The 17,418-nt window shown below is 42.5% G+C and overlaps 1 protein-coding gene across 3 annotated transcripts in view; it reads left to right on the top strand.

Annotated features, from left to right (window-relative positions):
- acsl4a (acyl-CoA synthetase long chain family member 4a) overlaps positions 1 to 17,418 on the top strand; it is an 88,003-nt gene that overhangs the window by 21,598 nt on the left and 48,987 nt on the right. The gene's annotated exons all lie outside the window — the stretch shown is intronic.

Genomic DNA, 17,418 nt, shown 5'->3' with positions numbered 1-17,418 from the left:
TGCTGAGGTGGGGTGGGTGAAGGCACTGAAGGGGAAGAATGAGAAGGGAAAAAAAATACAGCAAATGGAGTTTTTCAAAAATGTATCTACATGAGTAACTAGGTTTTTTGGGGAAAGAACAACTCTAAGTTTTGTAATGTAGGAACTAATAGAAACAGAGAAAAGTTACAGCCAGACACCACCCTCTAGCTGAAAAAGTTTTTCTTCATGTCCCCTCTAATCCTTCTACCAGTCACTTTAAATCTGTGCCCCCTGGTAATTGTCCTCTCCGCTAAGGGAAACTGGTCCTTCCTGTCTACTCATAATTTTGTTCACTTCAATTAAGTCACCCTTCTGTTCTAGGGGAAACTAACTGTGGTCTATCCAGTCTTTCCTCATAGCTGCAATTTTCAAGTTCTGGCAACACTCTTGTAAATCTCCTCTGTACTTTCTCCAGAGCAATCATGTCCTTCCTGTAATGTGGTGACCAGAACTGTAAGCAATACTCCAGCTGTGGCCTATACAGCATTTTATACAGTTGCAGCATTACAGCCCTGTTTTTGTATTCTATACTTCGGCCAATAAAGTAAAGCATTCCATATGCTTTCTTCACTTCATCTACCTCTCCTGCCATCTTCAGGGACCTGTGGACATAGACTCCAAGGTCTCTCACTACTTCTTCTACCCCTTTCAATATCCTCCCATTCATTGTTTATATTCCCTTGCTTTGTTTGCCCTCCCCAAATGCATTACCTCAGACTTCTCCGGATTGAATTCCATTTGCCACTTTTCCACCCACTTAACTAAACCATTGGTATCATTCTGGAGTCGACAGCTGTTCTCTTCACTATCAACTACACGGCCAATTTTTGTCATCTGAAAATTTCCCAATCAATCACTAATATATACCACAAACAGCAAAGGACACAAGACTGAGCCCTGTGGAACGCCCTTGGAAATAGCTTTCCATTCAAAAAGCATCTGTCAACCATTACCTTTTGTTTCCTGTCACCTGAGCCAATTTTGGATCCAACTCTCCACATTCCCCTGTATCCCATGGGCTTTTACTTTTTCTGACCAGTCAACGATGTGGCACCTTGTCAAATGCCTTATTAAAATCCATGTAAACAACTTCCATTGCACTGCCCTCATCAATCCTCCTTGCTATTTCTTCAAAAAATTCAATTATCTTAGTAAGACATGACCTTCCCTTAACAAATCCATGCAGACTGTGCCTGATTAATCCGTGCCTTTCTAAGTGGGTGTTTATCCTATCTTTCAGAATTGATTCAAATAATTTGCCTACCAATGAGGTCAAGCTGACCGGCCTACAATTATTTGGTCTATCCCTCGCACCCTTTTTAAACAATGGTACGTTTGCAGACCTCCAATTCTCGCCTGTATCTAGTGAGGATTTGAAAATGATCCTCAGGTCATCCACCATTTCCTCCCTGGCTTTTTCTAACAGCCTGGAATACAATCCATTCGGCCCTGGTGATTTTATCCACTTTCAAGGATGTCAGACCCTTTAGTACTTCCTCTCTCGTTATGCTTATTGTATCTAATATTCACACTCCTCTTTAACTATAATGTCTGAATCATCCCTCTCCTTTGTGAGGACAGAGACAAAGTACTCATTAAGAACCCTGGCCACATTTTCTGCACCACACATAAGTTACGTTGTACATCTCTGTTCGACCCTACTCTTTCCTTTAGTCATCCTCTTGTTTTTAACGTACTGATAAAACATCTTTGTTTTCTTTATGGGGACATGTCTACACTGTGCCTGTAGAAGTTCACTTTTGAATGTCTCCCCCTGGTTTGCCACTGATTTTTTTTTTTCCTTCAAGTAGCACTATCCAGTCCACTTTCACCAGACAGATCACCTCCGATTCATAAAATCTGTCTTATCCCAATTTAGAACTTTTACTCCTGTTCTGTCTTTTGTCGTTTTCCATAATAATGCTAAATCTAACTGTATTATGGTCACTATTTCCAAAATGGTCACATATTGCCACTTCATCTACCCCGCTTCATTTCCCAAGATTAAATTTAGAATTGTGCCCTCTCATTGGGCTTATGTGCTGGCTTAAAGAAAGTTCTCGTAAATGCAGTCCAATAATTTTGTGCCCCTTGTGCCCTTCACACTGTATCCCAGTTGATATTAGGGTAGTTGAAATCCCCAACTGTTATTGTCTTATTGTTTTTGCACTCAGAAATTTGCTTACATATTTGTTCCTCTATCTCCCTCTTGCTATTTGGGGGTCTCAAGTACACTCCTAGTAGTGTGGCTGCCCCTTTTTTTTTTAAATTTCTGAGCTCAACCCATATGGTATCATTTGATGATTAATTTAACATATCATCCCTCCTCACAGCTGTAATTGATCCTTTAACCAATAATGCTATACCCCTCCTTTTTTTTTTTTTCCCCCTCTATCCTGCCTGAAAACTATATCGAGGGCTGTTAAGCTGCCATTTTTGCCCCTCTAAGCCAAGTTTCCATTATAGCAGTGATATGCTGCCTTGTGTCTATCTGTGCCCTCAGCTCATCGGCTTTATTTGCGATACTCCTTGCATTGAAATAAATACCTTTTGAACACTGCCAAGTTCCTGTGCTTTACGCTTTTTTACCATTGCTTCTTCTGTCTTTCACAGTCACTTGCTAATTTTCTGCCTTCCATTCCCTGCTCTGAATTTGTCCTATCTGAAACTGCCCTCCGGTTCCCATTCCCCTGCCAATCTAGTTTAAACCTCCCCAACAGCATGAGCAAACCTTCCTGCAAGGATATTCATCTCAGTCCTGTTTGGGTGTAGACTGTCTGGCTGGCTTGTACAGGTCCCACCTTCCCCAGAATCAGTCCCAATGCCCCAGAAATTTGAAGTCCTCCATCCTGCACCATCTCTCCAGCCACGCATTGATTGAGCGTATTCTCCTATTTTTGTACTCGCTAGCATGTGGCCTTGGGAGTAATCTGGGGATTACGACCTGAGGTCCTGCTTGCTAATCTCTTTCCTAACTCTCGCTTAACTCAGTCTGCAGGACCTCATCCCTTTTTCTACCTGTATCGTTGGTACCAATGTGCACCTTCATACTCCAGAATGTTCTGTAGCTGCTCATCCATGACCCTTGCACCAGGGAGGCAACACGCCTTCTTGAAATCATGTCTGCAACCACAAACACCTGTCTGTTTCCCCCAACTATAGAATCCACTACCATTATTGCTCTCCAGCCTTTTCTCCCTACCTCCCTGCACAGCTGAGCCACACATGGTGCTCTGGTCATGACGCTTGCTGCACTCTCCAGAGGAACACTCTGTCCTATCAGTACTCCGAGCTGAATACTGGTTAGAAAGTGGGATGCATGCTGGGGACACCTGCACTACCTGCCTTGTCCTCCTTATCTGTCTGGCAGCCACCCAGTCCCCCTCTGCCTGCTCTCTTAAGCTGCGGGGTGACCACCTCCTGAAACGATATCCACATATCTTTCATCCTTGCGAATGCATCTCAGTGACACCAGCTGCTCCTCAAGTTCCAAGATTCGGTGCTCGAGTTTTTGCATTTGATGGTACTTTCTGCACTTGTAGTTGTCCAGGATATGGGTAGGGTCCTGGAGTCCCCACATGGCACAAGATGCGCATTCAACAGGTGTGAGCAGTGCTGCTGTGCCTCGAATTATTTATTTACTGCAGTAAAATTGCAAGTTAAATAAACAGAATAAAATGGTTATAAATAAAACTAACAAACTAGTGACTACCTATCAGCTACTGGTATTTTAGCTTCTACCTTAGATGGACTTAAATGTTACTTTATTTTCTTTTTTCTGATTATTATTTCCTGTAAGAAAATACCCACCAGATATTCAGTGACTAGCTCCCTTTGCCTTGCCGCGCTCTTTCCCTCTCGTGCTGTTTGTAGCTCTGACGCCTCACCCAGCCAATTACCTACCTACCTTCCCTGTGATGTCCCATCTCTATTTTTATTTCCGAATGCTGGCAGACTGGTAGCATCAGCAAGCCCTGATTCCCTGTGAACTCTCCCGTGCTCCCCCTCCATTAAATTGAATTGATTTTTCTTCATTTTAAAGTTCCCCTCCTTGCCAAACTCCCTTCTTCACACTCTCTGAACTCAAGCAGCACTCAGAGAACCCTGAATTTATGTGCTGAAAACAATGATGAATCAGCTTTGCTGGAGCTCAAAAACCAGTTTAACCTAGCTACCGCTACTGAGAGCTTGTATATCCCTCTTTAAAAGCTGTAATAAGCTTAACTTTTCCTTTAACTTAAACAGTAATTTTAGTTAATTTCTAAATTTAAACCAAAGAAAGTAGACGAGAGAGATTAACCCTTAAAATGCCGTCACTTACCAAACTCCCTTTATACTCAGTGCAGACCCATACAAATATATCTTTTGGCATTGATAAATTTGAGTATCTTTACTGAGTCATGAGATGCTCTGCTTCAGCATACATGCTAGACTGGTGTAATGTGTTCAGGTTACAGGATATAACGTGGATTATCTGGGCAGTGACATGGAAGGATCACTAGCAATCTACCAAGCTTGAAAATGTTGACAATATATTGGGCATGTTTTGAATATCAGTTATAGGGCGGCGCAGTGATTAGCACCGCAGCCTCACAGCTCCAGCGACCCAGGTTCAATTCTGGGTACTGCCTGTGGGGAGTTTGCAAGTTCTCCCTGTGTCTGCGTGGGTTTTCGCCGGATGTTCCGGTTTCCTCCCACCACCAAAGACCTGCAGGTTGATGGGTAAATTGGCCATTATAAATTGCCCCTAGTATAGGTAGGTGGTGGGGGAATATAGGGACAGGTGGGGATGTGGTAGGAATATGGGATTAGTGTAGGAATAGTATAAATGGGTGGTTGATGGTCGGCACAGACTCTGTGGGCCGAAGGGCTTGTTTCAGTGCTGTATCTCTAAATTAAATGAATAAATAAATATAAATAAATAAATCAACACTTTAACTAACTATCCTCCAACTGTATTGTTGTGTTAAGCGGCATTGGTCTGGAGCTTGGTAAAGCCTTGGCAAACCAGAATTCAACATGCTTCAATTCCTAATGATAACTCACAATGTAGTACACTTAATAAAATGGAGCAAGCATATTAAAGGAAAAAAATCATTTGGACCCATGGACAATGTACTGTACGTATCGTGCAAAGTTTTAGCCTGCTGTCTATTGCAGTTGCCATAAACTAGTATATATCCGAATTAGTCTGATCTGATTTTGGGCTAGGGCTTTGCCTTTTGCCAACTAAAGCCTAATTTATCAATTGCACAGTAACCTTACATTTTCTGTGCTGTGGCTTGTGCTTCCTTCCAGTAGCTTTACCAATGTAGCAAAGAGCTGTACTTTTCATCATTCACTAATCGTGCAAGAATAGAGCTGAATGTAAAGCAGGAGTGCAGAGCTCAATCAAGTGTACCATTATTGCTAAAATTGGGTAATGGAGAATACTACTCCTGATCAACTCCAGAAAGCTTGTTATGGAAGGAGAATGATGGAGCCTATCTTAATTTCATATTTATTGTACAGAGTGAAAGGATTACAGAAGTGTAGCTCCTCACTCAAACCCTCTACCAGTCTCTAAGTGTCTGCTTATATGCTCAAGTAAGACTCCAATTGACATCCTCCACCTGCATATAATCAAACAATTGATGCACAATTCGCAAATCAACTCCCAAAGTGAGCTATGACACAGCTGGCCCAAGGCATGGGAGGCAAAAATGTTGGAATTGGCTCTGGAACAATTGGAACTGAATTCCTCAAAGTGCAATGACTGTTTATTGCATTATTCATGGAGAAATAAATGGAAATGTGGTCACTGATCAAGCACACTGCCCTCCTAGAACATTCCACTGTACAGAGAATTGGGAGCAAATGCATAACTATATTCATTGAACGCATTTCTTTTATTCTAGGAAAACATTGGGAAAATCAAAGCAAAATACTGCGGATGCTGGAAATCTGAAATAAAAACAAAGTGCTGCAAATACTGGGGTCTGGCAGCATCTGTGGAGAGAGAAGCAGAGTTAACGTTTCAAGTTGTTATGACCAAGGCGGGAGTAATGCGCTGTCAATTCAGTCCCATTACTCCACAGGTCACAGCATATTAGTAAAGTTTCCCACCTACTGGAAATTAGCCAAATTAAACACTTTATTAACCCCCAGAATAAAACGCACCAAACCCGATCTCTTTAAACAACAACAAATTAACTATATATTAATAAACTAAATCTTTAATACTGAGATAAATTTATGTCTGAAAATACTCTAACTTATTTCTCCTAACCGTCATGCGCGCGCACACACCCATTCAAAACCAACGGTTAACTGGTTCTAAAATGTTTTGAATGAGAGCTGTTTCTTAGGAATAATAAAACAACTGAGTCGTAAGTCCTAGTTAGTCACTTTACTGGATCAATGAGGTGTCGGAGTCAAATATTCAGATGCCACTCGAAGTCTCCAGGCGAGTTGATTAATAGTCTATAATGGATAGGTGTTCAAGGCATTTCGGCTGCAGTAGGCGTCGCACAGATATTTCAACAAGGAGTATAATCGGTCTATTTAGATTTTGAATTAGCAGTCTATCAGTAGAAACCTTACTGAGTTTCCAGAGCTCCCAGAAATAGAGGACAACAAAGTCACTCCTTAGGCGGAGACTTCTTGGAGACGGAAGTGAAAAGGAATTTTCTATCTCCAATGATGCAAAGATTCCTTTCCAGGGGTGTCTCCTCTTTAGGTGAAACACAGCCTGTAGGCCAATGCAAATTTTCTGCTGAGACAAATATCCTTCCTTCAAGGAGAGCACAGTTCACTGGTCTGCCACATCAAGCCAGTTCGAGTCAGTCTTTACACAGTCAAACTGATACAAATATGGCATGTGACCTCTCACTGTTGCTGAGGAACAGGCTTGTAGCTCTCGCACACTATTCCCAGAGAATATAAAAACTATTCTGTCTTGAAGGCACACAGACCCCCTTTAGTTTTTAAACACAAAAAAAAAACTTCCATGACCAGGTCAGTGACGTTACATCAGAACTGAATCACCTCGCTTTCCCTTCTCCCTAAGCACTTGAGTACAATTTAAACCTCAGGAGATTGTTAATTGAAATCCATTCAATTCCCTTGAAGACTGAACGGATAGCAGGATAATTTTGGACATCATGATCAATATTTTGGCATGCCCAAAATGATATCTTTTTTGTGCTCCTTTTCTAGTAGGTGATTTATGTTTTGATTTGAATCTTCACTTGAGCGAAGACTTGGCATTAGAAACATTGGGCTGGATTTTGTTCCCAGCCCGATGGGGCGGGGGGATGCTGCTGGCAAATTGGAGTGGCAGCAACTGCCACGGAACCTGATTTTGGGATTGCTAGAGCTCATCTTCCCTTGGGGAAGGATAGGCTGACATCAACATTCCTGCCCAGAGGCTAAATAAGGGCCTGTTCCTGCTGTCACTGGCATCTTGCCAGCAGCGGGGGGGGACCTCCGTCATGCGGTCGAGGGGTGGTGTGTGAGGTTAATGCCTTGGAAAACAAGACTCCCTCCCTGCGGGCTTGTGGGGGGGGGGGGGGGGAAATCCCTCCTTCATGGGCAATTTGTGGCCCACAGAGGACCCCCTGCCTTATCACCCCCTCCCCTGTGAACCACTGTACCCCCAGGGATACCCCTTCCCCCCTGGACTGAATGCCCACCCCTTACTAGGGCCTTCCAGACCTACTCCGGTGACCCTGCATCACCTACCTCGAGGTTTCCAATGCTGGGCCTGGGTCTGAGGTCTCTGCAGTACCAGCAGTGGCCACTGCTCCTAGTGGCGTTGCTGGCCCTGTGATTGGCTGGCAGCTCTTGGGGGTGGGATCCCCATCCCTACTAAGTGCTTAAAGGGATGGGGATCCTGCTTCCTTGAACTTTGACCCCAATAGACCAAAGGATCACTCGGTCAGAAAAAATGCCGAGGTGGGGTTCCCCGCCCCCCCCCCCCCCCCCCCCCCCCAATCCCCGTTTATTTGGCCTAACGCTGGGAGCTCTGCCTCCTGCGTAAAATCCAGCACATTGGATCTGTGGATGTAGCTTTCAAGAATTCCTTGTTGAACAGGTTCTACTAGGAATCCTGGCCCACTTGAATAGATAGTGTCCTTGTGTTTTTTAAATGTATTATCAGTATGTTCCATCTTTTTTAAATGAGGTGCAGTCCATTATAATGTCAAAATGTTTCAGTACTGGCCCGAATAATCCAGGAAAGTCTTGTTGGGAGATTTGGCCTGTGAATGACTGATGAACTGCTTTTGCTTGATGAACCATGATTAGTGTGTCTTTGTATGGGAGTTGTAATCTGGACTAAAGTGAGAGAAATTAAATCTATGTCCTGAACTTTAATGTCATTTCTATTTTGTCAAGCAGGTGGGCTGTTGCGATTTGCCAAGTGCAACAAGTTTGTTTTATAGGAGAGTGTATGTTGTATGACTGTGATAAAAGATAATTATACTTAGGGAATAATTATACCTTGGGAATACATAAGTTTTAAAATGCTCTGAACACTTTGAATACATGAACTGCAAAAATATTTCCCATGCATGTCTTTTTTTCTAATTTAGTTTTTAAAATTGTTATCGGCATAAGTGGGTTCTAATGACATTGTGTGGACAGTATTCTGAAGTACAACTCTACTGAAAGAACTGTATTAAGCACTACAGTATGTAAGTAAGGGTGCTACTGGAGACATCAGATCAGTGCCATCATCGTAACAAGATGGGGTTGATGGCTGAATTAAGGGAAGTTAATAAAATCTTGTGAAAGCTGATATTTCATAATAGCCCCGCTCTGTCCAAGTTTAACCTCAGAACTGACCCGAGGACATATTGCACTGTGACTTTTAAAGTTGTGTAACATCCTCTCTTCTGTTTAAGACCCTTCTTAATCCCCATCTCTTTTGTCATTCCTCCTGTCGGGCAAACCCCACCTGCCAAGACTGAAGCACACATTATTTCACCACATGAATATTAAAACTTTAAAAATTACAAACTCTGACTGGAAGGGCATTTGCATAATACAAGACAATGTGGAAACAAAGGGAGCCAATCCCTGTTTCTCCAATGCACAGATGTGGTCAAACCAGTTATCACATGTCTAGCTGGCTGGAGCTTTTGGATTTGAACTTCCAACAAAGGATGTTGGAGACTGTTCAATGTAAGGAGCTAGTCACATGACTAACCTGAGCACCCTGGGAGCTTTTTGAATTTGAACTCCCAGCAAAGGTTTTTGAGGTCTTAGACAATGGGATGTGCTCATGGACTGAGAACATCTCCTCCTCTCCTGCCTGTCTGCCTTCATCTCTTCCCACGGAACTGCATCTTGTGAAAACACGTGAAACTCGAACAGTTTCCTACGTGAACAAGGTTTTTAAGACTAATCTGGGCCCCAACGAAATGTAAGACCATATCTTCAATCAAGGACTACAGCAAGTTCGAGGAACAGTAACGAGATATTGCCTCAAAGTGTTCTTATCTTCACTTTTCTGTCCCTATTTTTGCATGTTTATATTGTGTGTGCATGTTAACATGAGCGTGCCATATATCTGTAGGTGTGAACCGTATTGGAGTGAATTTAAGGTTTAATGAATTTCCTCTTTCTGTATTAAAGAAAGCCTGTTTGTGCTCATTTCCTTACCTTTTTATAATTAGAAACTATGAACAAGGATTCACAAAGACGGGAGCTCAAAACACTGTTTAAAATTAAACCCTGTAACAATAAAACTAGGTGGAGACAGCAAGAGACCCCTTAGCACATTGCTTACTTGGTCGTAACACCTTCTAATAACTTGCTTTTGAGTTGTTACTGATTTTTGTCTGATGCCTCTCTGAAACAAACTAGGACTTTTTCTACATTTAAAGGCACTATGTAAATGCAAGTCATAAATACAATCAAACATTCAGAGGTAACCCTTAGTAAGTATTTCTTCAGAATTTGTCTTTTGACATGGTCTTGTCCACTTATTGTGAATTGTCTTTTCCTATATTTCCATAAACTCAACTATAAGCAGGGAGTTTAATGCTGAATGTTCCTTCTGCTCAGAAAATGTCATCGTTATAGAGCTGCTGCAAGTTCCTGTTTATTTTTGTTAATTTTATTTTCAAATAGGTTTTACAGCTAAGATATTTTGTATCTTAAATGATGAAATGTGATTTTTATTATTTCTAATGTACTTGCATTTGAAAAGAAAATATATGCCTACTAGGTTCCATCAACTTTAGTTATTTCAACAGTTTAAAAATTGTCAATGTCCAACCTTTTGTTAGCATTTTATATTCTCTACACCACAGTTTCAGTGGTGTTATATATTTAGTTTTGCTACATTACCACACAAATACAGAAGTGTCATGAACACGTGCTATGCCGAATGATTTTTTTTTTAATCCATCGGGTGGAAACCTGAATTAAACTTTAAAAAGAGCAGGGGACAAAAAACTGATAAAAGGATCCCCACTAGCAGCTAAAATGGCCACTGCAGTTTGCATCGAAATACCTCACCATACCAAGGTATCTAGGTGGAAATGAATGTCTTATTAATCAGAACAATGGCTTGCAAACTTTGAATGAGCCACCTGCTTTAGCTCCATTAACAGACATTCAAAGCCATCTTGGAACATTAACACCGGTGGAGACGAACCTGAAAGGGTAAACACTGAAACCATTAGACCCGAGAGAGATTGGAATTCTTAGACTTGAACTAATTAAGATGCAAAAGAGAAAATACAGTGGGCCATCAAGTGCTAAATGCTCCATCTGTGTGAAGAATTGTTTTTCTTCCTTCTATAGCAGACCAGTGCAGGACCCAAGTGCGGTGTCTGTATGTCCCCGTGCATTCGAACCCTGCTTGCTGGCTGCAAAACATCCAAATCTATAATTGCTGCAGACAGAGACCCTGTGGAGAAAGCCATCTACATCACTGTCTCCAAGAAAACCCTGAACCAGGTGGCCACCTCTATCAGCCAGAAACTTCAGGACCACAAGTTCAGCCGGAAGACAACTGAATTACCAGACTCCACATGTTGTATATATATTTTTTTTATTGTTCCGGACTCTGATCCAACCAATCTATTCACTCTGTAACCTATTTTGTGTGTGTGAGAAAGCTGGAGCGTAGTTTATTATTTTACTTCGATCGGGTTTTTGTTTTTAAATCCAATAAACTAACCTCTTGTTCAAACTCAAACCTGTCCGATTTTGTTTTTTTATGATCATAGCACATAAAGGATTAAACACTCTCTCTGAATTAGTAAGCACATCCACTGTTTAAAAGAAATAAACCCTGTTGCTGTCAAACAAGGAGAGGGACGAGAGGGGAGTCTTTTGATCCCTTCTCACATGATCATAACAGAACTAGTGAACAAAGAGTGAGAAATCAGGCTGAGTGCTTTTGAAGACATAATGTGTTCAGTGCAGCACACCTAAATGACATTTCTGAAGTTGATGAAATCTAAAAACTGACATTTCAAGTTGAGTCCCTGAATGTTGTACAGTTTTTCTAGACTTGTTAGTTGACAGCTTGTACTCTAAGTTAGTGAGGAACGCCATAGTTTCTTACTTGTAGATACCTAACTTAAGTATTCTAAATTAAGTTTGAGGGTGAAGATTGTGGAGGAAATTGGACAGCACAGTTCCTTAACTTGGTTCACATCATGTTCTTCCAAGTGCTAACCTCTTGCATTTTTAACAACGTTAGATTACATTTTTAGGCAAGCGGAAACACTGAGCTACCCATTTTTAAAAAAACTTCATGGGTGAGGGAGATAAATTTAATTTGCAGCAGGTGCTTATTAAATCTGTTTTTACACTGAAGTGTTTGGTCAGTTTTTTGCCCCTCCTTTGCAATTCTGTTGTATGGCAAACATTCCATTTACGCAAGATAGCTTTAAACTGCCTAGTATGTATGTGTGTGTATAGATACCTGATTAGTCATTCACAGTAAACCTCTTTTGAAATGGCTCACATTAATTGTATGACCCAGGCCCAAACCTGTACTATATATCTAATTTTACCAAGTCATTGGTACTAGCAAACTATTAATTGAGAAAATAAATAGATTTGCTAAGAGAGAACCTGAGTAGGATAAGACTGTAGTTTGTTCTAGCTGCTACCCAGTACTTAATATTGAGTTTTAACTTTTTCCCCCCCCCCCCACCCCACCACATTTTATCAGTTGAAGTGTGACTGCAACGCCCAGAGAAAGTTGCCTTTTTAAGGCAACAATCTTCAGCTTCTTGCTGCAGAGCCAATCTTAGACTTAAAGTATTTAAGAGAAGTGGAAGTGGCATGAGGAAAATCTTTTTCATGCAGCGAGTGGTTAAGGTCTGGAATGCGCTGCCTGGGAACGTGGCAGAGGCCGGTTCAATTGAACCATTCAAAAGGGAATAAGAATTATATGAAGAGTAAGAATGTTATGGAGAGAAGGCAGGGGCATGGAACTGAGGGAATTTCTTTTTCGGAGAGCCAGTACGGACACAATGGGCCGAATGGCGGCCTCCTGCACTGTAACGATTCTGTGATATTGTGGTAATGTACTGGATATGGAAATGATGGAACACTGGTCTATTTAAAAAGATCTTCCTGGTCTTTTATTCCTGTCCTCTTTCCGCACTTCATCTAGGATTCTCAGAGCACTGCGGTACCAGTACTCTGCCGTATTGTTTGAGACAACCTGATCAATTTATTGCTGACCTTTTTTACATGATCAGTGCTGCTTTTAATTGTATCGCTTTGCTGCAGAGTGTTGAGAGCCGAGAGGCCACGCATTTCAAAGTTGAGTGGGCTGTAAATGGAGGCCCAGAGACGCAGCAAGGCTGCTGAGGGCCAGATCTAATAGGAAGGTGAGCTCCAAGTGATTTCTGTATTGTGAATACCTTGGTTTTCATTCAATCCCCACGTTCACTTGCATTACTTGATCGTAAGTTATGTGAATTTGGTCTCCTATGGCTTCAGGAAAAAGGATAGGTATTGAATTATATTTAAAACTGGAGGAGTTTACAAATCCAAATGTGGGTTCCTGTTTTAAATTGTCAGTGATTGTGTCAAAATGGAGTGTTTTCTCCATGGCTTAATTTTTTTGTTGGGTATCTTTAAGGTTCAAATCATCCTTTCACTGCATCAGTGTTAAACTGCCTGGATGAGCAGCAGTTTTATCCAGTTAGACACTTGGACTGAAGCTATTGTCTTGGGTCTCTGTCACAAACTGCATGCTCTCACCACTGTTTCCATACCCCTCTGTGGCTACTGTCTTGGGCTGAATCAGGCTTTGCAATCTCTATATTCTAATCAGTCCAAAGCTGTGGTTCCTATCTCGTCACAAAGACCACCTATTTCTACTTCGGCCCATTTGTTGCTAAGATCCTCCTCCTTTGTCACTTCCAGGCAATTGCCTATTGCACTGTTCTCCTGGCTGGTGTCATATCCTCCATCTGCCATAAGTTCACCAGTTTCCCCTTGTCCTTGCTGTCCTATTCATGGCCTTGCCCCCCCCCCCCTCTATATCTCCATCTCTAATCTCCAGTTCTACAACCCACCACCACCAGCTTCACCACAACCCCTGTCTCCATCCTGAGTTTTCCATTTCTCTGACTCTGGCCTTGCTTCCACCCCATCCCTTTAACTGTGTTTTCAACCATCCAGGCCCCACACATTGCTTCAAAAGCAATTCAACAGTTGTCAAAGTAGTGTTATATGGTAGCCAAGGGCCCCGAACAGCAAATGAGATAAATGCTTCATTGATTTTTGTGATTGTAGTTGAGGGATGAGGTTGGCCAGTTTTCCAGGGAAATTCTGTTTCTCTGAACATTGCCATGTGATTTTTATTTTAATGTCCAAATGGGCTAAAAACCACTTTGAAAAATACTATTTTGTGGGGGTGGGGGAGGGGGTTACTTTTATAGGCAGTGGATTGAATGCTGGATCCGCTCTGCTGGTCAGTAGTGTTGATACGGACCTATATGAACCTTGACAAGATTGATTTTCTGGTTTGTGGATCCTCCTCAGTCATAATTATGATTTTTAAATGACTTTCTCCAGTTGTTTCTTTGCTGTTGAATCCATCCATTTAGTAAATGTGACCTCCTTTGTTTTTTTTTCCACAGCATCGAAGGCCTCAACACGATCACAAGATTGGCCACATTGCCTTCACTGTCAGCTATCTATCTTAACTCTTCCATCTAACAAAGCCGTACAGTTCCCTTCCCCTACGCCCCATCAAAACAGCAACATGATAAACAATTCCACCATTTGCATTTCCGTGGTTCTACCTAAATGTTTGTTCCACATGTTAATCGCTCCATGAAGAAATTCCTAAATTTGCGATTTTACTAGTTTCAACCTGTTCCTGTTCTACCCTCTGTTCCAACTATCTTTTGTCTATAAAATCTACTTTTTAAGATCAGCTGTCAGCTATTCAAGTTAGAAAAGTCCAAATTAACCTCCTGTTTCCTCCATAACTGAGCTGTCTGCTGCCGATCAGGGCTGCAGTATCCTCCTCGAAGCCTGTAACCATGATTGAACACAGTACTCGAGAGGGGATGTAACCAAAGCATAGGACAGTTCGGACAATACTTCCTCTTGCTCTACTTTATAGCGATCTGTCATGCTGCACTCCATTTACTTTGCTGAATACTGCTGCACATTGGACACATCGAGCATGAAGTTTACTTCAATCCCTCAGTCTTTCACTCTTGGCAGTTTTTACACCATTCATGGAGCGCAATTGTTCATTTTTTTTCCCCCCTCCTTTACGTCGTACTTTAAAATTACTGATTTTAAATGTTGGTCGTTGTTGTGCTGACCTACGTACTGTAAGGTGGTTTGATTCGTTGCGTGTAGCATTGTCAGCAGTTTGGCTGTCACAGCCATCTCTGCTTCCCACAACCTCCGCCTCAGTCCATCAATGTACCTCAACGCAGTCTGCTCATGTTCTGCATGCTGTCTTGTTTCGGAGTGCTGCTTCATTATACTGTGGTGGTAGGTAGAGGAAAAATGGAAAATATTCAGTTTTGATCAAACTAACATAATTTGCTTTGAGCAATACATTATGGAGGAGCTAAACCCTTCAAAACTAATTGTAGAGATTTGTCTGTCTCCTATGTTCATTGCTGCTGTGGGTAATAAGCAGTTAGGTTTTATTGCTGTTGTGATCCATTCCTGACTTACCAGTTTACTGAATGTGCTTCCTTTTGAGTTGAGGCTGTATGGTTTGTGTCACTGCAAATGCTTTTTACTAAACCTATTTTTTTTTTTTTACTGCTTTCTGGTCATCTTTCTCCCTCTGCTCTCCACTTATGAGTGCTATTGCCTTACTGATTGGTTGAGCTGATAAAGGCCTGAGGTCAATTTTAACTCTTGGCCTGAAGGCCCGTTTTGGGGTTAATATCCTAGCAAGCGACGACAGGATGAGGCTGTGTTGATTTGAATAGCCAGGCCTTGTTAACTGGCCGCTGACAATTTCCCGGCCAAACCCGTAAAAGAGTAGTTTGGCCGTTTCTGCTTCTGAGCTCCTTCAGGACAGGCCTTTCACCCGAAGGGAAAGCCGCAGCAGGCTTGGCTGAAGTTAATTTGTACCAAGGTCCAATGACATAAATTGGGTACCAATCTGCTTGTTTAAAGAAGGACCCTGCTGTAATGAGTTCTTTTATGTCGTCTGATGTGCTCCAAGTTACATGACTGCGTCCTGGCACTTAGCTCATGATTATACTAAGATCTTAAAGGGGCATCACTCTTAAAGGCAATCATACAACACCTGCTGGTTTGGGTAGACGGCTGTAGCTACCTGTCCAGAGTTGATGGTCCAAAATGGAAATGTAAGAATTTGGACAGGCCATCGGCTCATAAATCGCCCGGTGGATTTTAACTACTTTGCCACTTGGTTTCTGCTGGTTAGGGTAGGGTTAAAATTCATCCTGTGATTGGTTGCTGTTCACATGTGAAAGGTGATATAAGGAAGATCCTGATGTAAATAAAATGGCGCCTATAGCCCAGCCTAGATCATGAACTTGCTGTGAATTACTGCTAAATCCATCTGCTGTTCTCTAACACATTTGAAATATAAACCAACTTGCTGTATTGGGGCCAGTACCTTGAATTACCTTTTTTGAATTTGAATTCATTTAAGACTGTGTTTGACAACGCTACCACTAGGTGGCGCAGTACTAGCAAATGTGCAAATGCAGCCTAATCCACTGAAACGTCACTGTCTGTGATGTCTCGGCAGCTGCAGTCGGCACCCCCATCCTACCCTCAACAGTACCCCGCTCCCTCCTGCAATCATACTTTTCTTCGCCACTCCCTCCTGTGCCTGTCTGCTTGCTGCTGCCTTCCCTCCGCTGCTCGGTCCAGACCGCGGTGCTTCCCACCTCCCCACCTCTTTTTTTTTTTTTTTTTTTTTTATCCCCCCCCCCTCCCAAACTTGGCCACTTGCTCCCTGCCTTGCACTTCGGCGGCTTGTTACCTGCCACTTCTTCAGGGGGGGGGGCGCATCGGGTAGTGATTGGCCGAGGCTGGTGAGCAGCGAAGCCAGGAGCAAGCAAGTGGCTGGGGCTGGGGGGGCGGGGGGAAGCGGTGAGGTGGGGAGTAGGTGGCTGAGGAAAGGTAGTGGCGAGGTGGGCAAGCAGGGATAGCGGGAGGAAACGGGGTACTGTTTGGGGGAATGGAGGCAGCGATGGCGGCTGTTGTGGGGTGCGGACGTCATTGGATGGTAACGTCAGTGCGTGCATGCCCGCATTCTCTCTGGAAAGCTGGCAAATGTTTGCACGCACTGATGACATCTGTGATCGCTCTGCACATGCTCTGCGTTGTCAGGAGTTGCTCTGTTCATTTGAAATAACTAGTTCTCAGCAGGGCCAATTCATTTACATCTTGACTCAGTGGTGTAGCCCTGTCATGTATTTATCATTTTTCTTGGCTTCCTATGATAAAGCAGTTTTATTAAATAACCTCAGGACATCCCAAAACGCTTCATAGCCAACGTAATACCTTTGAAGTGTAGTCATCGTTATAATGTAGGATACGCAACAGCCAATTTGCCACGGCAAGTTCCTGCAAGCAGCAATGAGATAATGAGCAGGTAATCTGTGCTGCTTGAGGAATAAATATTGGCCGTGGAACTAGAGAAAGTTCCCCTGCTGCTTTTCAAATAGTGCCACGGGTTCTTTCAGGTCCACCTGAGAAGCTGGGTAGGGCCTCAATTTTAATGTCCCATCCAAAAGACGGCATCTCCAACAGTGTCGCACTCCCTCAGTACTGCACTGGAGTGGCAGCCTAGATTATGTGCTCGAGGCTCTGGAGAGGTGAGTGCTACCACTGTGCCACAGCTGACGTGTAAAAAGGCAGTTTAAGTCCTTTTACCAGCTTAGTCATGTTTTTTTTTTGTTGTGGTTGTGTATA

This window comes from Heterodontus francisci, chromosome 15 (genome assembly GCF_036365525.1).
Source record: "Heterodontus francisci isolate sHetFra1 chromosome 15, sHetFra1.hap1, whole genome shotgun sequence".
Classification (NCBI taxonomy): domain Eukaryota; kingdom Metazoa; phylum Chordata; class Chondrichthyes; order Heterodontiformes; family Heterodontidae; genus Heterodontus; species Heterodontus francisci.
This window is presented reverse-complemented; position numbering and strand designations above follow the sequence as displayed.